Below are 20,976 nucleotides of genomic sequence, written 5' to 3' on the forward strand. Positions count from 1 at the left end.
TAATTCTGTCTCTGTTGCCTTTACAACTCTTTTCATAAAAAATGAGGACAATAACAAAATGCAAAATTACATTCCCTCTTTCTTTGGCTATCCTATAATCTGTAGAATCAATCATGTTGAATATAAAATATCACATGTAGTCTCAATGAGCTACATGTGAATAATAGACCACCAACTATGCATAAAAATGCACCCAGAGTAGAATTTCAAGTGATGAACACTACTTAAGGCCACAACTTATCTACAAAGTAAGAAAACCGGAGATCGAATGTGTGCATATCTGCATATGTTTTTATAGTTTACATAAATCCTGGTTAATGATGTTGCATTCCTAAGTAATAATAATCTCAGCACTACTTTCCAGGTGCATTTTAAGAATACCATCTTACATTATGACATGTTAAAGACTTCTATTTTAAGGATTCTAAATATGGAAAATCGATTAAATTTTTATATACATATTTACCTGTGATGATGGGGAAGTTCAAATTTATTTATTTATTCCAGAAAAGTGCAAAGATACAAAATGTTCATATCATTCTCTTGACAAGTTTCTGTGTTGGAGCTGCTCAAAATACATACACGCTTGCTGTCGTTTATGTTGTTAGCATATTTATACTCCACTCTTGAGGAGAAAAGGCAATGCAGAAAGAACCGTGTCTCACAGAATATACCATCTAAGGAGTCTTTCTGCTGTGCCTTTTGCAATCGGATATGTCTGTCTCCTATTGGCCTCATAAGCCACCAGCGTGCCTGTAACAAATGTGGATAGAGCCTTCCCAAATCTTCGTTCACGAAGCCCAGCCATGGATGATATTTATACTAGGAAAACTATACTTTTGTTAGTTGCATCTTGCACCAACAGGACAACCTTTGGCAAAGGCACTTCTTACAGATACTGTGGAACTGTCAAGCAGCGTGACAGAGAGGCATGGGTTATCATCAACTGTTTTTGAATTGCTCCTCCATTTTCTGTATTCAGTCTTCCCTAGAACTGAGTGCAGAAGTTAGTGGAAAAGAAGACTGTAGCTTCCTTTTGCCGATGCTTCAGAACTGCAGCTGGTCATATTTCCTTCATATTTCCTGCATTCTTTTAAAATATTTTCAAATTGTAAAATTTGAAAATGTATAAACAAATGAAATCATGCCCAGAAATTACCAAGCTCCAAAATTTTAGGCATAGCAGGCTTTAATGAATCATGGATAGACAACTTGGCAGAAAATAATAGCTGGTTTGGATGTTTCAGGAACAGAACCAGTATTCTAGGTCATTGCTAAATCAGAAAAGTTGAAAGCAGGATTTAGTAATTTTAGGGCAGACGTCATGAAAATAAAGGATATATATATTAATCATTTTAATGTCCTTATTAGAGTGACAGGCGTTGGTGTCATCAGTTTTCCTGAATAAGAAGGTGCTTTAGGTAAAATCTGAGAGGGAAATTTATAAATCTGAATGAACGAATGTAAAGATTATGTGGGATCTTTCTAGCAAGATTTTCAGTAATCTAGGTGTGTTATAACAAAAAAAATAAAAACTAAAAACGTGGCAAACAAACAATCAAACAACAATTTTGCATCTTCCCCCATATAGAATTATCGGAAAAACTTTTCACCTTCCTACCACTTGGCTTTCAAGTTTATGAGATTCTTGAAAGGGTGAGTGAAGTTTTTCTTTTCTGTCAGTGAAAGACAAAATGCTTACTCTTCATTAAGTATAAGAAATTTTTCCAAGATTGCCTCAAGTGCTTACCAAAACTTTAAGGTTTGCCAGCATTAACTAATTCTCAGCTAATTTCCAGAAGCCAGAAAATATTTATCAGAAATTCTTTCAGTTGTTCCATTCAGCCAGTTTTCACTATCATTGACTAAAACCACAAGAAAATGAACCTGATGTCCTAGTGTACACGAGTCATTAACCTGGCTGGTATTTCAACCAGAGAAGCTTCTATCTGCTAGTCTTTTTTTTTTACCAGGAGATCATATGGCATGTGATGCATATCCAGTCTATTTATCAAGGAACTCTCGCATGACAGGAATTCTCTCATCTGAGGAACACTTATAAAAAATAAACAGAGACTCCTTAGCATAAATGCCATCTGAAAAATCATCTACATTTTTGGTTATTCCAGCAAATTAATTCAAGTTTCTTGGATACCTTAGATGCTCTCACTATAATTTACAAATATCCTAACAAGTTGGAAAGAGACTAAAGGTGATAAAAACTATAACTGTTGTTTCCTGCAGTTATAGCAGTGAACCAGTCTCATTTTTCAGTATTACAAGTACTCTACTCAAAGTACATATGTAATAACACAAAGTATGACTGGCACACTTACCTTTCATTCAGTCTATAACCAGTACAGCTCTTAGAGGTGGAGGGGAGGGATTAATTAGGATGTAGATCACTTCTGTGTGTGTCCTTGACATTAAGTACGGGAAATGGCTCCTTATTCAGGAGTGTTGACAGGCGCTAAAGATCTTGAATGAAAATTCATCTTTTCTTAAGCCAAATTGAAAGCTTGTTTTAAGCAGGGGATAGAGGATAGAAAGGCTGTTGTAGATTTATGGTGGAATGTGATCATCTCCAAACATCTCTATATCTGAAGTAGGTGCCAAAACAGAAAATAAGTCAGTGCTTTACAGTTTTAGAAGATCAAATCTGAGCTGATCTGGTCTGACCTGATTTGACCACACCTGACAGCAACTCATTGCTTTTAAGGCTGATGTTATATAACTTAAAATTGCATAGAGTGATGAGGAAGGTGAGTAGTGTGTCATTACTGATGGAAGATATGGATTTGCTTTGACATTCAAATAATATAACAGGTCCTATTTTTTTTAGTGGTATATAGTTTTGAAGATACCATTAAGTCTTAAGTCTGAGCTCTTATAATCAAGACGCATAATGCTTAATTTTTATGTATATAGTTTCACCCTAATAGTGATAATGTTTGGGGGGGGTTAAACAGAGATCTATAAGTATATTTCTATTTTAATAATCCATGTTTTTAATCTAGTAATTATTTAGATTTCTTCATCAGATTAAATAACTTTATAAGTTAATATTGTCTATCAATGTATTTTTTACACATAACAGCCATCTCTTCTCTCTAACTTCTTTTTGGTAAATTAAATAGATTGATAGACTAAATCTACTATTGTCAGTCATGCCACTTACCCCTCAGCTAATTTTTCATGGATTTTTCTCTGTATCCTTTCCAATTTGAAAACATATATCCCACAGGATACTATGCGTAGGCAAACAAAGCAAACAGATGTGACCCAAAAAGGCTCATCTATAAGCAAGTAAGAACTAGATGTAGAGCATAACAAAGATGCATTATAAAATTAGTATACGTTTCTGATTTCAGAAGTCTCAGCACTAAGGGACCTTGTGGGTTTTTTTAATTCACTCGAATGGATCTTTTGGAGGAAAAATGCTGTAGTTGGCCTTACTGTAAGTCAAAACTTTGAGAAAAATAGCTTTGCAGCCATTGTAGATAGAGGAGAATGAACAACAAAGCTTAAAGTTGTTTGCAATAGTTGCATAAATCCCTGGATAGCACAGTCAACTTGGTATTGCAATATTTGCACTGCAAATAGTAGTGTAATGTTGATTTGGAGGGGAACACATAACGTGCCTGCCCATGGTAAGGGTGTAAGGGGTTTCAGTAGTTCAGGTTCCTAAGGAAACTAGGTAGATTTCAGAATGTTCAAATCTGACAAAATTGAACCAAGAGTACTCCAGTATAAGGAGAAGACACACTGTGAAAAAGGTGGTTTCCTTTTCTGTTCAGTTCATCTTGCATAACTGTATTCTGTTAGAAATTCATCATCTCTTCACTTACTTGATCACTGGTGGATTAATTTCTTCAAATTTTTTAAATATCTGCACACCTTTACTGTGGAATTTAATAACCCTAATAGCATCACCAATAAGTGGTTCCTTTGCAGACTAATATAAAATGAAGAGTTTATCCAGGATTGTTCATTCTCACTGAAGCCATCCATGTTTTACACATGTAAAAATTGCTTTTGGTGGATGATCTGAACTAGTTCTGTTGGTAACATTTGAGAAGAACATTTTCGCTGGTATCTGAAAGATGTTGCTTACTGTATGTTCAGTGTTAGTGAAAGCAAGGACAAATTGACAAAAAAAAGTATCTCAGAGTCTATCAAGGTATCGAGGTCTTATTGGTACAAAGATGGCTTTACAGTTTTTATATGTGTGACTGCATAAACTGGACCCTCCAAGCAAAGAGAAGAAACAGATGGTCTATTCTGAAATGTAAAATTGATAGCAGTTGTGAGAATATTGGGAACAAACACATGAAAAATAATATTTTAATCAACTACACAATTTTATACAGTAAGATATCAGAAATGTTTTTAAAAAATTAAGCTACATACTTACCTTACTCAAGCCTAAAAGTGATAGAAAGAAGATCCTACATGTTTGACTTGTCACTGCGTCTTTGAGAGTATAGATGTTTATATTATTTTATTTTGAGTGCAAAGGTCATGAGGCTAGAAAAATACAAAGAACATTTGTGGCACCTCTTTTAGAAAACCAGCGGTCTGCTGAAAAAAAAAATAAGCCAAAGAAAAGATCAAAGCAATGGGAGACAGTATCATTAGCTAGATAGGCTATGTAGCAGAGTAAAGAGTAAATGCCACCTAATGATAAGGACCACTAGTATCAGGCACAAATACAAGTCTGTTTTGATTATAGCTATCTATCACTAATAAATGTGTTCTAACTAGTTTTTGAGTAAAAGTAAGCCTTATCGACCAAGTTGATTGCTATCAGATGGTCTTCAGGATAGTGCTTTTAGCAGGATGTATTAGATTTTCCAAAACATTGCCTGTGGCTCCATTGTAAATGTGCTTTAATGCCGCTCTGCAAATGATCCAGTGGTTTACACAAGCTCCTGACAAATTGCAACTCTTCTACCTTATACAGTCTGAATATTTGGATATTCATAGACAATACAAAGAAAAGATTCAGACTGGAAATGTACATCATGCCACTGTCATTTTGTTACTATTCTTGATTTAAGTAAATTGTTTGACATACTGGTAGAAAAGGTTCTGGATATCAGAGGTGGAAAAGTAATATGAATTTTTGCAGATAAATACAGTTCATAACATATTTCTAACATTACACTAACCAAGAGAGAACTATTGTATTTCACTTGATGATTCAGCCCCTATAAAAATCTCTGATCATCACCATTTCAGTTTCATAATTTTTCATCAATGTCATGCAGCAGCCTTGTTAATATAGTGTGCAACAGACCAAACTAAAGATGCAGATGAGTAAGAACAAAATGTCTTTACACACCTGTTAATTACCTTTATTATGTATAACAACTTGAATATCCAAAAAGTGTTCTGAAATATTTCCTGTATAGTATAGCAGGAGACTGTCTGGTACTCTTCTTTCTTGAAAGGAATCAAACTCTGCTATGCTTACAGTAGTTACTAAGTGAGGTTGAAATTGGCATGTATACTTGGCATAAAGCTCATGCATTTATATACACTTTATATAAGTGTACGTACACTTACATAAAAACACATGCAAACTCGTATGTACATGCATATGAATAAATGGAGGAATGGGACAGGTATTATAATCAGTCTGGAGTGGGAGTGTGGCAATGCAGTACTTTTAGAATTCGTCGTAAATCACCCACTGGACCCAAAAGACCTTAGTTCATTTGATACCAGAATCACAATTTAATTTGTTGCCTTAACAGGCAATCACTGTCTTTTTACTCTGACACAAAGTTTAAGTGCATGTTAGAGTGATTCACACAGTCTTTCTGCATCCTGAATTCTCTCTGTGTAAAATGGTGATGATACTTCATTTCACCCACACATTACTTAAACTCCAGACTGTTCTAGGCAGGACAGTATTATCACAGCTTTCAACAAAATTGCAACACTTTTTTTCAGTGTAACTAATAGATCATTATTTTAATTGGATTAATTAAATAAATGAATGAAAGTAAAATGCAACCCATCTAATTTTAGCAATCTAAATTTAGGCATTGAGTCTAAGCAAGTCATCTGCACTTCTGTCGTAAATTAAGAGAGATAGAGATTCCCAAAGGGTGATTCATCCCATCCAAAGATTAGTGTCTAGCATAGATGGAATGAACCACCATTTCTCCCTTTCCCTGCCCCTACTCTAAGCAGAGAGAGCTGGTTGACTACATACCTACCTCTTTACGGCTGAAACTAGTTGAAATTAGTGCATTTTTGAGTATACTTTTTAAAAATATCAGGATTAATCTTTCTCAGATTCATTTGTAGTAGATATAAACACAAAGAAGAGATTCACCAGCTTCAAGTTTCAGATTTAACATTTAAGTGTATCAAGTTTGACATGAGAAATGTATACTGCTTTGTGGAAATGAAATAGAATTATTTGAGGGACAACGTTAAGCATGATGGATAACTAAGCTGAGACCCACCTTATCTTCACTTTTGCTTTTGAGAAACAGATATCAATACAGCCAAGTATATTTTAAACTTTTATTTCTTTTCAAATTCATTTAAAACACGTCCTAAAAAGATTGTAAAAGTTGAAACTACTAGCGTTACTGAAAATCTGCACCTGCTATATATCACTGTGTTAGTCAATAAATTAAAGTTATAAAAAGTAGTTGGTGCATCAACCTGAGGTAAAAAATTTGGTCCTGCATTTTCAAGATGTCTGCTGTGGATTTCTTAGTTGTAATAACTTTGGCTGAGTGGTTGCTCAATTGTAATATTGACATTAACAACAACAAGTATTATGCCAAAAATGTTTTTGCATCATAAGAAATAAAGAACTAAAATATTCTCATTGTTTAACTTTAACAAAAGCTGTAAATACTTAGTACAATATTATCCCATTATAAACAAATATTCAATACACTAGAGGACGGATTACAGCAGTTGTTGTGCTGAGTGTATGAACATTGCATTTTCATCACTGATACAGTTTTAAGCTCATACTTTTCTGTATATCTCAATCTATTACTAATGCATAGAAATTTTTGCTTTGAAAGGAATGGACACAGTAGCATTTCTAAGCTTCAGGTTTCTGTTGAGTACTGAAAATGTCACCTACCACAATACTGAAATTCATTTTTGCTTGAGTTATCCAGCTGTAACTTGTGTATATCACTGCAAAGGTTGTCACCAAATTCCTGCTTGAGTTTTTGCATTAAGTGCATCATAAAATAGACGGTCTTTGCTTAGTGATAATTATGTGGAATCAATTTCACATCTGCTGATAATAGTATACATTTAATCAGTTGTCAGACCTGTCAGACATACTGAAATCATGGCAAAGCCTGCCATTTGTAAAAGAGATTTGGTAATAGCGTCTGTTGTCCAGACTCTTAAGTATAGACTCTGCTCCCTTTGCATAAACATTTTTTGGTCTACAAAAGATCTAAAAAAATTATAGTTCAAAACCTGAATAAAACAAAACAAAACAAAGCAACAGAAAAAAAAAAAACTGTCAAAAAACACCACACCAAAACAGTCATGCAGTGCAGTCAGCACTCTCTGACTCCCAAGACAACATACTGGTTTCTGTGTGTGAGTCTTGTCCAACTCTTTCTCATAGACTGGGTAAGACCTTTAATTGTCAAACCCAATGCAGCACACAAGGATGTCTCTGTCTTTAGCAGTAAGTGTAATTAACATTTAATTTCAAACATGGGAATATGGGCAGCAGTAGATAGGAAAACTCAGGCATGAGTTAGAATTGGTTTTAGTTAGCTTGAAGCATGTTACATAGAGACTTGCTTCCTGTATACAGAACTCTCATGTACCCTCTGTTTATAAACTTTTTCATTCTTTTAATAATTATTTGTTGAGGCTTCTCACCACTGCTAGGTTTTTCGATTCAATGCTACATTCCTGAAGTAAATATCAAACACAGACCAAGTTCCATGGCTTTCTGTACCTTTACACAATTCTAAATGCTAAACAAATGTTTCATATTCTCCAGATGTGTCATGAACACTCTTCTCTCTCTGATCCAGACCAATTCCATCAAGAATACAAATAGTATGGGGAGAATTTCAATGGAGTTGTTCTACTCTTTCTCTACTTATGCTTGCCTTGGTTACTATTTTAGTAATCCATGTATTTCTAGATTCAGGTAGAAGATTGGTAATGGATATCCTTAATTCTCTAATGTCTAAGTCTGAGCTTTGAACAGCAATTATCGTGTTTTCAAGTGAATTGTGGTCTGCTTTGAATATGCTGTTTCCTTTCCTCATGTGAGATTGTTTGGCCATCTGTTGCTTTTGATTTAGCTTTTTTCAACTCTGTCTTTAATGCTGTGAGAACATATTTATGGAAAGCTTATTCATCAACACGTTTTTTAGTATACGTTTCAGTATGTGTTTCAGTATGTGTTTCCCTTGCACCATCAACACTAAATGCTCTTCCAAATTCAAATTTTGGCTTGCAGCAAAGGGTTTTTGTTTAGAAATTTTTTTTCTATTGAGTTTTATGAGGTACTTTACAAGCAGTTTGTCTTTCTATGGGTTAAATCAATACTATCACTTACAGATTAACAAAAACAAGGGGGAGGGGGAGGGGAGAGGGGTATTAATCATGCAAACAGTTCATCATATACAGTACTGTCTATTGAGACAGAACACTCTTCTCTCATGTTATTTTTGTTCTCTTCATCTCAGTATATAAAACCATAATAAGGATCCAGACACAAGTTACTTTGGTGAAGCTTTCTGTACTTGTGCATTTCCACATTGTACTCTGCTTAACTGTCTCTCCATGAGTCCTTCTTCCCTTTCTCACAGAAGAAACATTTAATCTCCCTGTTGAACCAGCTGAAGCATTACTTTGTCTGTGTCTAGCCTGAAGTATGCTCCAAAGCTTACTCAACAATCCTGGTCCTGCAGCTATTCTGATCAAGGTCTGGAATGTGCTGTGGTTTCTAGCACATACACCTGTATTTCTTTTTTAAGGAAGCCAAAGAATGGAGAAAATGGAAAGAGGAAGGATTATTGTTGTTGAACTCACTTTTGGGAACTGAGCCAGGGATTTTACATGTCTTCTGTAGTGAGACCACCATCAGGAGAACAAATACTAGCAAATTTATACCATGGAATTGAGTTACCATTTTACATGTTGGAAAATCTGTAGATAGGCTTCACGTGTAAGAAGCCTCCCCTAAACTATGCTATTAATTCTGTAATCCTCAAACTTTATCATTTTCAGTACTACTAATCATCTGCTTGGTTCCTGGACCATATGAGATTTATAAATTCAGTGTTCTAGTGTATTTTCTCATTTTTAATCCATCCACATCTTACTTTCCAAAAGATGTTTGCTTATCAATGGAACAAAGGTAACATTTTCTTTTATGACAAAAATGAATAGACAAGTATTTATCAATTCTGAGCCACCATTATGTATTTCTAGAAATAATTAAATAACATAAATTTGTATTTTAATTTAATGTTTGAATCCTTGTGAATTCTCCTTTACCTGATATTCAATAAATATATTTATTCTTATCCCATGAGGAACAGCACCTTTATAAAACTCTGACATAAGCCATTGAGAATGGATTGTTATATTGTGCAGAGATTCAAATTATGCACTATACATTAGTAAAAACTGAGTCAGTTAATGAAGCAAACGTCCTTCAGTTCCTTGGTTCTTAGTAATTTCTGAACAGCAGGCCATAAAAAAGGTGTTCTGAATGCAAAAGTAGACCAGTTAAAAAACCTAACATAACAAGGAATCAGATTTATTGGAATGATGAAATGTGAAGCAGTAAGTTGTGCCTAACCAGTCACCAAATGAGCAACCAGGGAGTATTAGTATGCAAAGATGTTCAATAGCCATGGTGAGTTAGTTATAACAAAAATGTTGTCTTGAAGCACCTAAAGAGGCAATAAGGTAGTGCTAATGTACTGGATTGTACAAAACTAAATTGTCCATGATTAATTTCAAATTCAGGCTATAGTATCTTTCTTTCATCAGAAGTGGGGGCCAGCACTCTATGCATGCAGGCATTAATAATAATCAATTGTCAACGTACTCAGAGAAGATGATGAGTTTGACCTTAATACTTCACCATGGAAAGTTTCTCTTTATTTATTATTACTATTCTTTCATTTATAGGAGGAGGGTATATTTATAGGAGAAGAATTCTCGCCCATTACTGAATTGTAAAATGTGTTCAAAAAAGATTCCTCTTTTAAAATAAAAAAAAAATAAAAAAGGTGTGATTTGTTAATTTAATACAAGGATGGGAGAGATTTTATTATTCTGGGGCCATTCTGGAGTATTTGACAAATGTAAAGAGAGCAACAGAGTCTAGTAAAAAATCTGAATTGAAATAAGCCTATAAGGTTTGATGAGGCATGGACTCTGACCACCAGAGCTGCTATTGAGAAAAGGTTTCTGGAGTCAGTAGTTAAGATTATTCATACCTGGTAGTTGTGCAGTATATTTCTATCCCCTCCAGACAGTTTAAAAAGGATCTGAACACTGTGTGAGCTGTTATTTAAAGATTACAGTTTCTTGAAACAATCAAACAACAAAACCCCTAGATGTAGAAACTACATAAGGTCAGATGTGTGTTTAGCAGAAAATAAATCCAGGAATTCTGGCATGGATGGAAAATTCTATCTTGTTCACCATGGCTATGAACACATATAAAACAAAAAAATATATAGCAGTTACTTGGGATCCCAAGGGTGGACCCTACAGGAGGATGTGTTGTGTGTATTAGTTGGATGCTGTAATTACAAACAGCAATGGCATCATAAAAGGCAATCAGAGGGTTTTATGTGGCTGTTGCTTCAACGTGACACATTTTGAGACAGATTCTCTTAAAAGTAGGAGGCACTAGAGGGAAGAAGCTTGCAGTTGCTTGAGTCAGATTTTAAGCAGGAAGTCTCCAGGCTGAAATAGCTGTAGATCAGGACATCATACCGTTAAAATTAATGACTTTACCAATATCTTGAAAATTATTCTTAAATCTGTAATGCCCTTAAGATATATTCTGTATTGTGGCCTTCTGTGTTATTTTAGATTTGGCTATGCAGGATATTTCTCATGGTGGGGGGCAGGGAAAAAGAGAATTGTTTACTGCAGTCACTTTATACCAGCTTTGTGAAAACAGTCCTTCTAAAATCTTTTCAAACATCACACCTACCTGACAAAAAATGCTAGAGAACACAGTAGATTCCTTTTTTTTCCCCTTCTCTATGAATAAGCATACTAGGATTTTTTTTTTTAAATTATGGTGTGATTTACTGCTTTAGATGAAGACTATTAAAAATAAATTTTCCTTTTTTTCTTGAAAGTGTCATAATTCCTTTGGAATAGATCAGCTGTGCAATGAAACTATTTTAGCTGAAGGACATTCAGAGCTGTAATAACTTACTTCCAAGACTCAGGCCTTACTATAATAACTAATACTTATGGTACTTTAAACTGTTCATCTTTCCTCAAAGTATGTGAAAATTCTTGTCATTGTAAACAATACAAGAACCTTCCTTGATTAAAGGTCACAGCAGCTAAACTCCTACTCAGTTAAATTTTCCCTTAAGTTATTAAGCTGCAACTTTAAACATACATTGCAGCAAAAACTGCATTATATAATGTCTCTCTCAACTATAATTACAACTATAATTATGGGACAAGATCTATTCAAAATATGAAACAGGAAATTTTGGGGGTTTATCTCTGACAGTATAGCAGACTGGAGAGAGAAGTCCTGAAGTTTGTCTGTTTAAGGGTGTGATCTGAATCCCTAGTTACTTATTTAGAATCAAGCAAGATGATGGTTTAATTAGAAGCAGCACATAGCCTTTGATAAACAGTTGTTCCCTTTATTTAACTGCTGCCTGCAAAGTTAACACAAATAGATTCGTTTTCTTTGTCATAGCCTATTAATTTCTGGCCCTTGGTCATTGCGTCCAGATATAGTTCCCATAAAGAAACATTCCCAATTAATATGTATTGCCATAAATCTATTAATTCATCCCTGCATGCATCCATTATTTCCTTAAAGCACTGCAGCTAAGAAGCTGAGCTTCTCTCTCAAAACTGTATGAGTAACAGTCCAATAAAGCCACACCTAGTTGTCAGTGGATGAGGATTTGGGTAAACATGGGTCAACCCAACACTCATGTGTCTGGTGACTTGGTAAACAATGAAGCATTCCAAATTTTAGGGTCCTACTTGCTGAGCGAATAAGACCCCACCTTGCTATTATTGCTGTAACAGCAAGGTAAACAAAAACTCACAATTCAAAAGAGCTGCCACTGGACCTACTTAATTGCTTGATAGGTTGCTAAGCAAATAAAGGCTCAGCTTTCTTCTACTTTTCCAGCTCCTATGTAAATAACAAGTATAGAAAAGCATACACAAGACAATAATCAAATAAAGCCTTTAACTTTTCAAAACTTATCTGTGTTAGATACTGTAGCAGATGTTATCTTGAATGTGTTACTGATTGCACCAGTTTATGAAGAATGCCTTGCTTCATTCTTTCAGGTTGTATTTTATCTTTATGTGTCTTAAGAGTTACAAGTGTTTAACGTTGAACTTATTTTTAAGTTGAAAGAATGACCAGATGTATTTTAAAAAATAGATATTTGCCATTTGTTTATTTTTTCATTTCAGTTCAACTCCTATCCACATACAGCCACCATATTGATGTACCTTAGGACGTTAATCCTTACTAGGGATGGATATGAACAAATGTGCTTAAGTTGTAGTCTGTTGATTGCTACCTCAATGAATTTGGTTCAACATACATTTGTGATTACTGTGTTCCAGATTTTCAAGGATCAGAATCTAACATACCAGTTATGTTTGAAAAGATCTCTTTTCGATTATAGCTGTAAAGTTTCATTAAAACCTCACTGGAAATTCTGCCATTCCAGGTTCAAGTTCTTCATTCACATTCGCTGACAATGCTGATGTCTAGTAAGCAGAAAAATTTCCTCTCAAGCATTTCCTCCACCCCTCACTAAGATCATTCATTTTAAAGGTGTTTCCTGTAGGTACATAATAGTATGGTTTTGGTTATTTTGTGCTCATAAACAGTTAAATATTTATGACCTGATATTCTGGGCAGCTGAGCACCTCCTTGAAGGTGATGAATGCCATTGCTCTGGTCTACATGCTACTTAAAGGTTGCAAAGTAGAACTGCTGCTGTAGTTGTGCTTCCTCCCGTGAAATGCTTAGGCCATGCAGGGGAATATAAGAATCCCTTACTTTGCCTTAATTTCCCTGAGAAAACACACAGCTGGGGCCTACAAGTGAACTGTTACAAAGCAAGGGTTCTATCTAACCTACATCCTGTATTTATTTACACCAATGGGACTTCTTATTTGAAAAAGGGCTGGTAACAGAAGCATTTCCAAAATTAAATAGTAAGATTTTCCACATGAGTTTAAGGATTTTTTTCATGAGTTCCCTTAACTGAAAGAATTAGAAAAGAAATCATATAGGCTGTAGGAACCACTATCAGTCAAAAAAACTACTGGGAACCTTAGAACTAGAGTGCACACATTAGAATCATGCAAATCACAGCTATATGGTGAGCAAAAAACAATGGTCACAATAGCAAACAGCTCTGCTACTGCAAACAAGCTGCCTTTTCATCACATAAAATAGGATAGAAAAGCAAATTAGGCCACAAGTAGTAACATAGTTCAGTTGTAATATATGATACAGTTCCTGCTTCACATTTGCTATACAGCTCTGATTTCTCTGAAAACTATCCCAAAGTCTCACTTTTAAAGAAATGGTGATATTTTATGTCACTTTGAATATAAACAAGGCCTCTATGGAAGCAGACAATTAAGGAAAAGACCTCTCAATGTTGCTTTTATAAAATTAATTATGAAAACAGGGGAGAGGATTATCTATTAATAGGTTTTTTCCCACTAGACAGAAGCCAGAGAAGGAGGCTCTCTTTCCTTAGTTAGAAAACAATATGACCCATAGCTTGCTGGCCATTTACCCCTACATGGAAGAGCTCAATCTCTGGTCATTTTAAAATCACCTTCTTTATTAGCAGACAGAGATTTTGACTCAGAAAAAGATTGAAAAAGGTGCACAGATCAAAGGCTAGACTATTTATCTTTGCAACTGGTACATACTGAAGAACTACTTTAACAAACAGATCAGTCCTGAGTGCATTGCAATTCTACTGTTATTTAGGGCTTAGGTTGAATTTACAGATTTCCAGGTGGTTTACAGCCACTGTATGATTTTTGTCTTTAAGTACCAGCAAGCCTTGGTACTGTTTTGGAAGATAACCAACCTATAAATTGTTCATGTATGTCCATCTATGCAGTATTTTAGCTTCACTTTATGCTTTAGGCTCCTTTGGCTTTTAGAGGCAGGAAAATATTCCTTGATAGGAAGGGTTATTTTTCAGTTGCCAGAACTCCTTTGCAGTTTTAATGGAAAGAAGCAGAACTTTTTCGGGGGAGCCAACATCTCATTTCCATTCTGCTCTCATACAGTCACTGTTGTATCTGCAGGGCCTGCAGAATGTAACTGCTGCAGCAGAGTGAACAAAGACACCATTCAGCATGGAGAGCAGCTTCCCTTCCGCACTGCTCTCTGGCCACAGAGAGGTTGGCTGGAGCACGCTATCTGACCAACACAGGATTCACTGCCTGAACAAAACTCCCCAAGGACACCCGTTTGGCATCCTGAATTAGTCCAGTGGGATGAAGACTTCCTTTTCAGCACTGGCGTGAGCACTGAAAGACAGCTGTGACTTACTTTTGTTTCCCAGCTCTTTACATACAGATATGTGTTCTTTGGGATCGTATGTAATGAAACCCTTGCTCGTTAGAGCTCAGGTGGCTGTTTCCACTACCCCAAATGTATGCAGGGATGGTATGTTCCAAAGTTACAGAAGCTATAGGAGGACATCATTTCTAACCTGCCACCTCTGAAATCCCATTGTAGCAGTCATTTCCTGACTTTTATCTCATTTCAGTCTAGTGCCTTGCAAGTTCCCACCCCCGTAACTTTGTAAACTAACTAAATAAGTGATATATTTTCCCATATTCATAAGTTATGCATATAAAAGAAATTAGTTAACAATTTCACTTAAGAAAATTAATAGAGACAGTTGCTGATTTAAGCAATTAAACCAGGAAGTTATAAACTAAGTGTCTAAAGAGAAAGGAACACCTTAGTCATCAAGTTGGTTCATTTTCAGACTTCTAGATGATGAAAAATATACAAAAGTTGTTAAAGCTTCATAAAAAGCTTAACACTTCTTAGTAAGAACTCATGCCAACCTTCAACACATCTGTTTCTTTAATGAGCAAAACCAGGTCACAACTTTCATTTTCAAGTCCTAAATTACATAGTACCCATACTAGATTTGCAAGGCAGGCTTTATTTGTAGATAAACAACAGATATGGCTGAGAGAGGCTAAGCCACCATGACTATAAACACCATTTCAACACAGAGTTGCTGTTATGAACTGTGCCAGTATAACATCAGAAGCCAGCAATTAAAGAGAATGATGAGTCAAGCTAGGATTAGTGGATCAACTTTATTCCTAAAAAATATCATTGAAGCAATGGAATTTTATATCATGGATGAAGGCCCAGTATATCTGCGGTTTATCTACATGTCATGAACAGATATGGCAGAAATCTCCCATTTAAACCAGTTTAGCTCCATTGACTTCAGGAATGTCCTCTTTATTTAAATCACTATGATCAGTACAATTGGATATACATTATGGTTCTAATTTGAGGGATAATGCAGGCAAACCTCTGATTTGTGTAGTATATGTTGTGTTTCCTCCTTTCTTTCCCAAAGTAAAACTATTTTATTTATAGTCATCTCCTCAAAATGTGGACTTCAGCAACAACGAGTCACAAAGATTTGATGGTTCAGTTTAGATACACATCCAGAAGTTCAGCAGTTTCCAGATACCTGATCTCATCCAAACTTCTCCAGTTGGGAACTTAGATGTCAATCTTCTAAAAACAGCCTGTCTTGTGATTTTGCAGTGTTTCCTTGTTTCATTCAGGTCAGCTGTAGTGCAAGAACAGCCTTTCTCACAGTATTTTGGCATTTCCGATTTCAGTTCTGGCTGAAACAGAGAAGTGCTGAGACATGAGAAATAACTTTGCAATAGCTTACAAAACATTTTTAAGAGATTAGATTTGCTCCCTGTTGGTTTGAATTTCATGTTAATTTTATTCTAGGTAGGCTGCTCTAGCTATTTCCGCACAATAATCTCCCTAGTTTCCTTACTGACCAAATATAAGTTGTCCAGCAGAATTTTCCAAAGAACAAAGCAATTTGAATCGAGTGTAAAAACTAGCAGGTACATAATTACATAGAAAGATTACTGAACTGTTGACAAAGTATTTTTTGGTAGTTTTTAACCTAGCTTTAAGTTGTAGTATACTTATCCATAGACTAAGGGGCATGGATAGACTTATTAAGAATACTGTTACTAACAGAATCATTTATAATACAGCAAACAAAGGGCAGAATTCTGTTGTACCTTACCTACAACAACATTCTCATATATTAGGAAGTCTTATAGTTGTGCGAATAAGGATTTTTGAAACAATTGCGTCAGGATTCCAGTCCAAGATTGAGAATAATCTTTAACAGTGATATTGACTAAAACTTCTGACTTTTGATTTATTTTTATTATATTTCTTGTATTCATTAAAGGTGAATAAATGGTCCTCATCTGCAATTAAAATGGGTTGGTCATTTGCTTAAACTTATTTGAGTAATCATCTTTTAAACCCTTAAAAAACAGCTTCCAGAATAATGAAGATAAATTTTAAAGAAAGGGGTTGAAGAAAACAACCCATGGATGTGTGATTTATTTTTCATTATTTCAGTGTGATACTCTTGTTTTCAGTATTTTGACATAAACACATACACACATATGTACTTGGACTTCCATTCCCAAAATCCAGTTTTTGCAGGCTGCACTTGAAAGTCACACACCTACACAGCTCTTAAGCAGCGATCTCTCATACAAGTGTTCAAGTAAAATTTATATAGAACACGTTCTGCTAAAAAAAAACCTTATGATATGGCAACCTTATGCTTGCAGGATGTCAGTGAATTCTAATGGAATTTAATAGAGGCAACGTTTTCCAGCTATACAAGTGCCCGTGAATTTTGTTGGCTGAAAAGCTGATTGATTGTTCTGATTTTTTTTCTTCTTCCCTCATACTTTTTAATGATGAACTCAATTTGTTTTAGGAGTTTGTAACGAAGAGGTCTAGGAAGGAGATGAGAGCTCGATTAAGGAAAAAAAGAGCCAAGATCTAGATAGAATTTAAGAAACTAAATCATGTAGCCAATATGATGCTACTGTAGTAAAGAATCCTTATACGGCCTAAACAGCTGCAAATGGCAAGTAATTAGTCTTCCCTGTTTCACCAAGATATAGAGCATAACCTAATGAAAAGTCCATCTACTCTGTTTTAGTCTCTTCTGACTTTTCAGATTGTCTATAAATATATTTAATACTAGTTGTTGCCAGTACATTTAATCTCTTTGGGAGACAAATTCTTTTGTTAACCATTGTTTAAATAAATGAAGGAGAGCAGCAGCCATAGAAATGTAAGCTTTTGCTACATTGTCTAATTACCTGAAAAAAATTATGCTAGGATCTCTTACCATAGTAAGGTCTCCAAATCACTCACTGACCATTTAACATCTCTAAAAAAAATTGTGAATTAATTTCAGCTTTTCTTTTTTATTTCATCAATATTAAAAGGAAGTTCCTAGCATAAGTCATCTGCTCACACTGAAATAAGAAGCTGTGAAATAAAACCAAACTTACATCTTTGTTAGTCTGGTGAAAATTTTAAGCAGCAATCGAGCAGCAACTTCCTTTTGTCTTATTACCAATAGGTCTAGCCTGCAGAACTGTCAGAGGGTTTCATATACCTTAGAGCTAGCTGAAGATTTTATATCAAAACGTTTCAGGCTTTCTTCTTTTCCTTATAAAAAAAATTAATGTTGCAATATCTTTTTTTTTTTTCCCACAGTGTTTTTTGTGTAGATTCCCTCCCCTTTCCCATTGGGAATACCAAGAAAATAAATAGATTCTTTCCAGTTGGCTGAATATGAAACCACATATTCTGCTTTTCTGAACTAATCTGAAATGTTTCATTTTAAGTCAGCACATACTGAAATTCACATCCCTCTGCAGCTGCTTTGCTATATATGTCTCATGCCCATGTTCCTTCTTGCAGGCTAGTGTTTCTTGGTCAAACTCTCTTTTCCAATGAGATGGATGGTGCTTCATTAAAGACACATGATGTATGTATTAAGCCAAAGACTTTAGTTTTGCCATATGAAAATCTTTCAATTGTGAAAATACTGAAATAAAGTAGTTCCTTATTTCTGCACTGGAATTTTTCAAAATACTCTGTTCAACATAATAAATAGGAATTTCAGCTTTTGTTTCACTCTAAGATGAAAGGATGCGTCTCAATATTATTAGTCTCAAACAGATGATGGTCTGATTTTTATGCAGATCAAGCACGATTAGAAAGAACTTCCCATGCTATTAGTACAAACTAAATCACTTCAATCTGTCTACTTTGGTCTTGACATTGTTTAAAAATCCCATAGGTTTCCATGAGGTTTCCAGAACAAGAAGAAGATAGAATTTTATGTGTTTCTTGCACTAAGGCCTGAGTCTGCTCCCACTGAATGGGGTGAGTTTTGTCACCAGCTTCAATGAGAGAGGATCATCTTAAATAAATATTTATGGATATAAAAAGGAAAACCATTGGGAATGTGGTTATCTCTCAATAACCCACATCCTGCTATAATTTTTTTTGCTCATATACATTATAAATGGCTACTTTGTAATAGAATTTAGTTGTCTATATTCATAACAAAAGAACCTTTTAAAGTGAAAATACTTTTACTTACTTGTGATTAGAGTTGCTTGCTAACATGACTTTGATATAGAGAAGGAGTAAATTAGTAAAAACCTGGCTTCTTTTAGGGTCTAGTCTGTCTTCTGATCAGAGAAATAGAATCCACAAGGCTATTCTTTAACCATCTTGGATGATGTGTTTAAATGAAAAACAAAACACAGAATGTTCATCAATCACAAGAAGTACCTACATGAACTGTTGTTAATTTTGGTTTTTATTCAGAACAGTTTCTGTGTAAGAAACACAGCTCTAGGGGTCTGTTTAAGCATTTTATCATTTGTTTTTGTAAGAACATTCACAATAATTTTTTTGACTGGGCCAATAACATTTGCCTTAAACAAACTGTGAGATTCCTTTGATTTTTTTTTTTAGTTGTTTGTGTGTTTGTGTCTCTCTACTTCATCATTGATTGGCAGCCACCAAGTATTTTAGAACAAAGAAAACCAGAAATTCATCATAGGGGGATCAAGGTCCTTGAGCTTCCCAAAAAAGAAATTAAACTGGATGGTAAAAAAGATGTTCAGTAAAGTAAGTGAGATTATTTGTGCATTTAGGAAATGTTCAGACATTTGATCTGGACAGAATCATCCTCTAATTTTATGGTGATAGTTTGTTTTTAGTTAGTTTCTAACTGAATATAAAATGTACAGGTCCTTGCTTTAGTTGAACAAAGTGATATGGTTTCTCTTCAAAACCATTTTTATAACTCAGAAATTTACTGGTGTTCTTTGCTTACATAAAGGAATATCTCTTGTTCTTTAATGATACCACCTGACACAGCAACTACTTGTTGCAACAGAAAAAAAGAAACGAGTGGCTAGAATGAGCTTTTTGGATGTTCGTTTTTTATAGTATGTTCATTTCCCTAGTGAAAAACCCTCTTTAATTTACTTGATGTCTAGGAAAATCCTTGTATGTATGATGAATGAATTGTACATAACAGTTCAGAAGTTCTGAATTTAGCTTCAAATGTCTTTTGTCAAGAAACTGTGATACTCACAAACAAAATACTGCTGGCTTTACCAAGAAGCACTGTGGTTCATTCCAAGTTATGAAAATAATCTTCATTAGTTTCATTCAAAAATCATTAACTAAACAAAAAGAAGATGTTATGTTGGAGAAATAATGCAGAGAGATTTCGACAAACTATTAAAAAAAGGTTTTACTTGGGTCTTTTTTTAATGCTTTCCAGTATCTACTAGAGAGAAATAATGGGAACTTTTTTTCAGTGATTCATTACTACAGAGAACATCCCAGTGCATCACATGTCATATATTATTCTATCAGGTATTGTAAAATATCATGGTTTGATCAAAAGACTCTTTTTTGTATCCACGTTCCTTCGCACTTCTTTCATTACGCACTTTAACTATTGAAATAAATTTTCTATAAATCTATATATTTCTAGTGGGAGGGGGATCATTTTTCATTTAGAGTTGTATTACATATTAATGAATAGAATATTTAACAAAAATCCTACTCTCAACTGTCATACAGAGTACATGAATGATTTGGGGATTCATCAAAGGCAGTTATTGATGGTCACAAATACGAAACTTCACTAGCAGCCCTTCATTTCTCTGTGTGACTCAGTTTTACAAAGGTTATTCTTTGGTGTTGACCATGGATTTGCCCAGACCATGGGGCAGGGATATTCAGGGGAAAAAAAACCTTTAATATGTAAGATTTTTTTGTAGCTTTTCTTGTAGCTTGTAGCATCGGATAGAGAATGTAATGTTTATTTCCACATACCAAAAGCAAAACATCAGGTCATAATGGACTCTTTCATGGTTCTAACAATGGAGAGCATGTGCAAAAGATTACAAGAAAAAAAATCAAGTGATAAAACTGACAGTGGAAGCCGGGCAGTTTTACAGACTGTTCTTTGCTTTAACCACCTTTTCACTTCCTCATTTCCATGTCACCCTCATCATCAGTATAATCTACAAGGACTTTGTACATTTTTAACACACAATATTTCTTCTTTCTCTAATACTTCC

The sequence above is a fragment of the Lepidothrix coronata genome, unplaced genomic scaffold (genome assembly GCF_001604755.1).
Source record: "Lepidothrix coronata isolate B3197 unplaced genomic scaffold, Lepidothrix_coronata-1.0 Scaffold138, whole genome shotgun sequence".
NCBI lineage: Eukaryota > Metazoa > Chordata > Aves > Passeriformes > Pipridae > Lepidothrix > Lepidothrix coronata.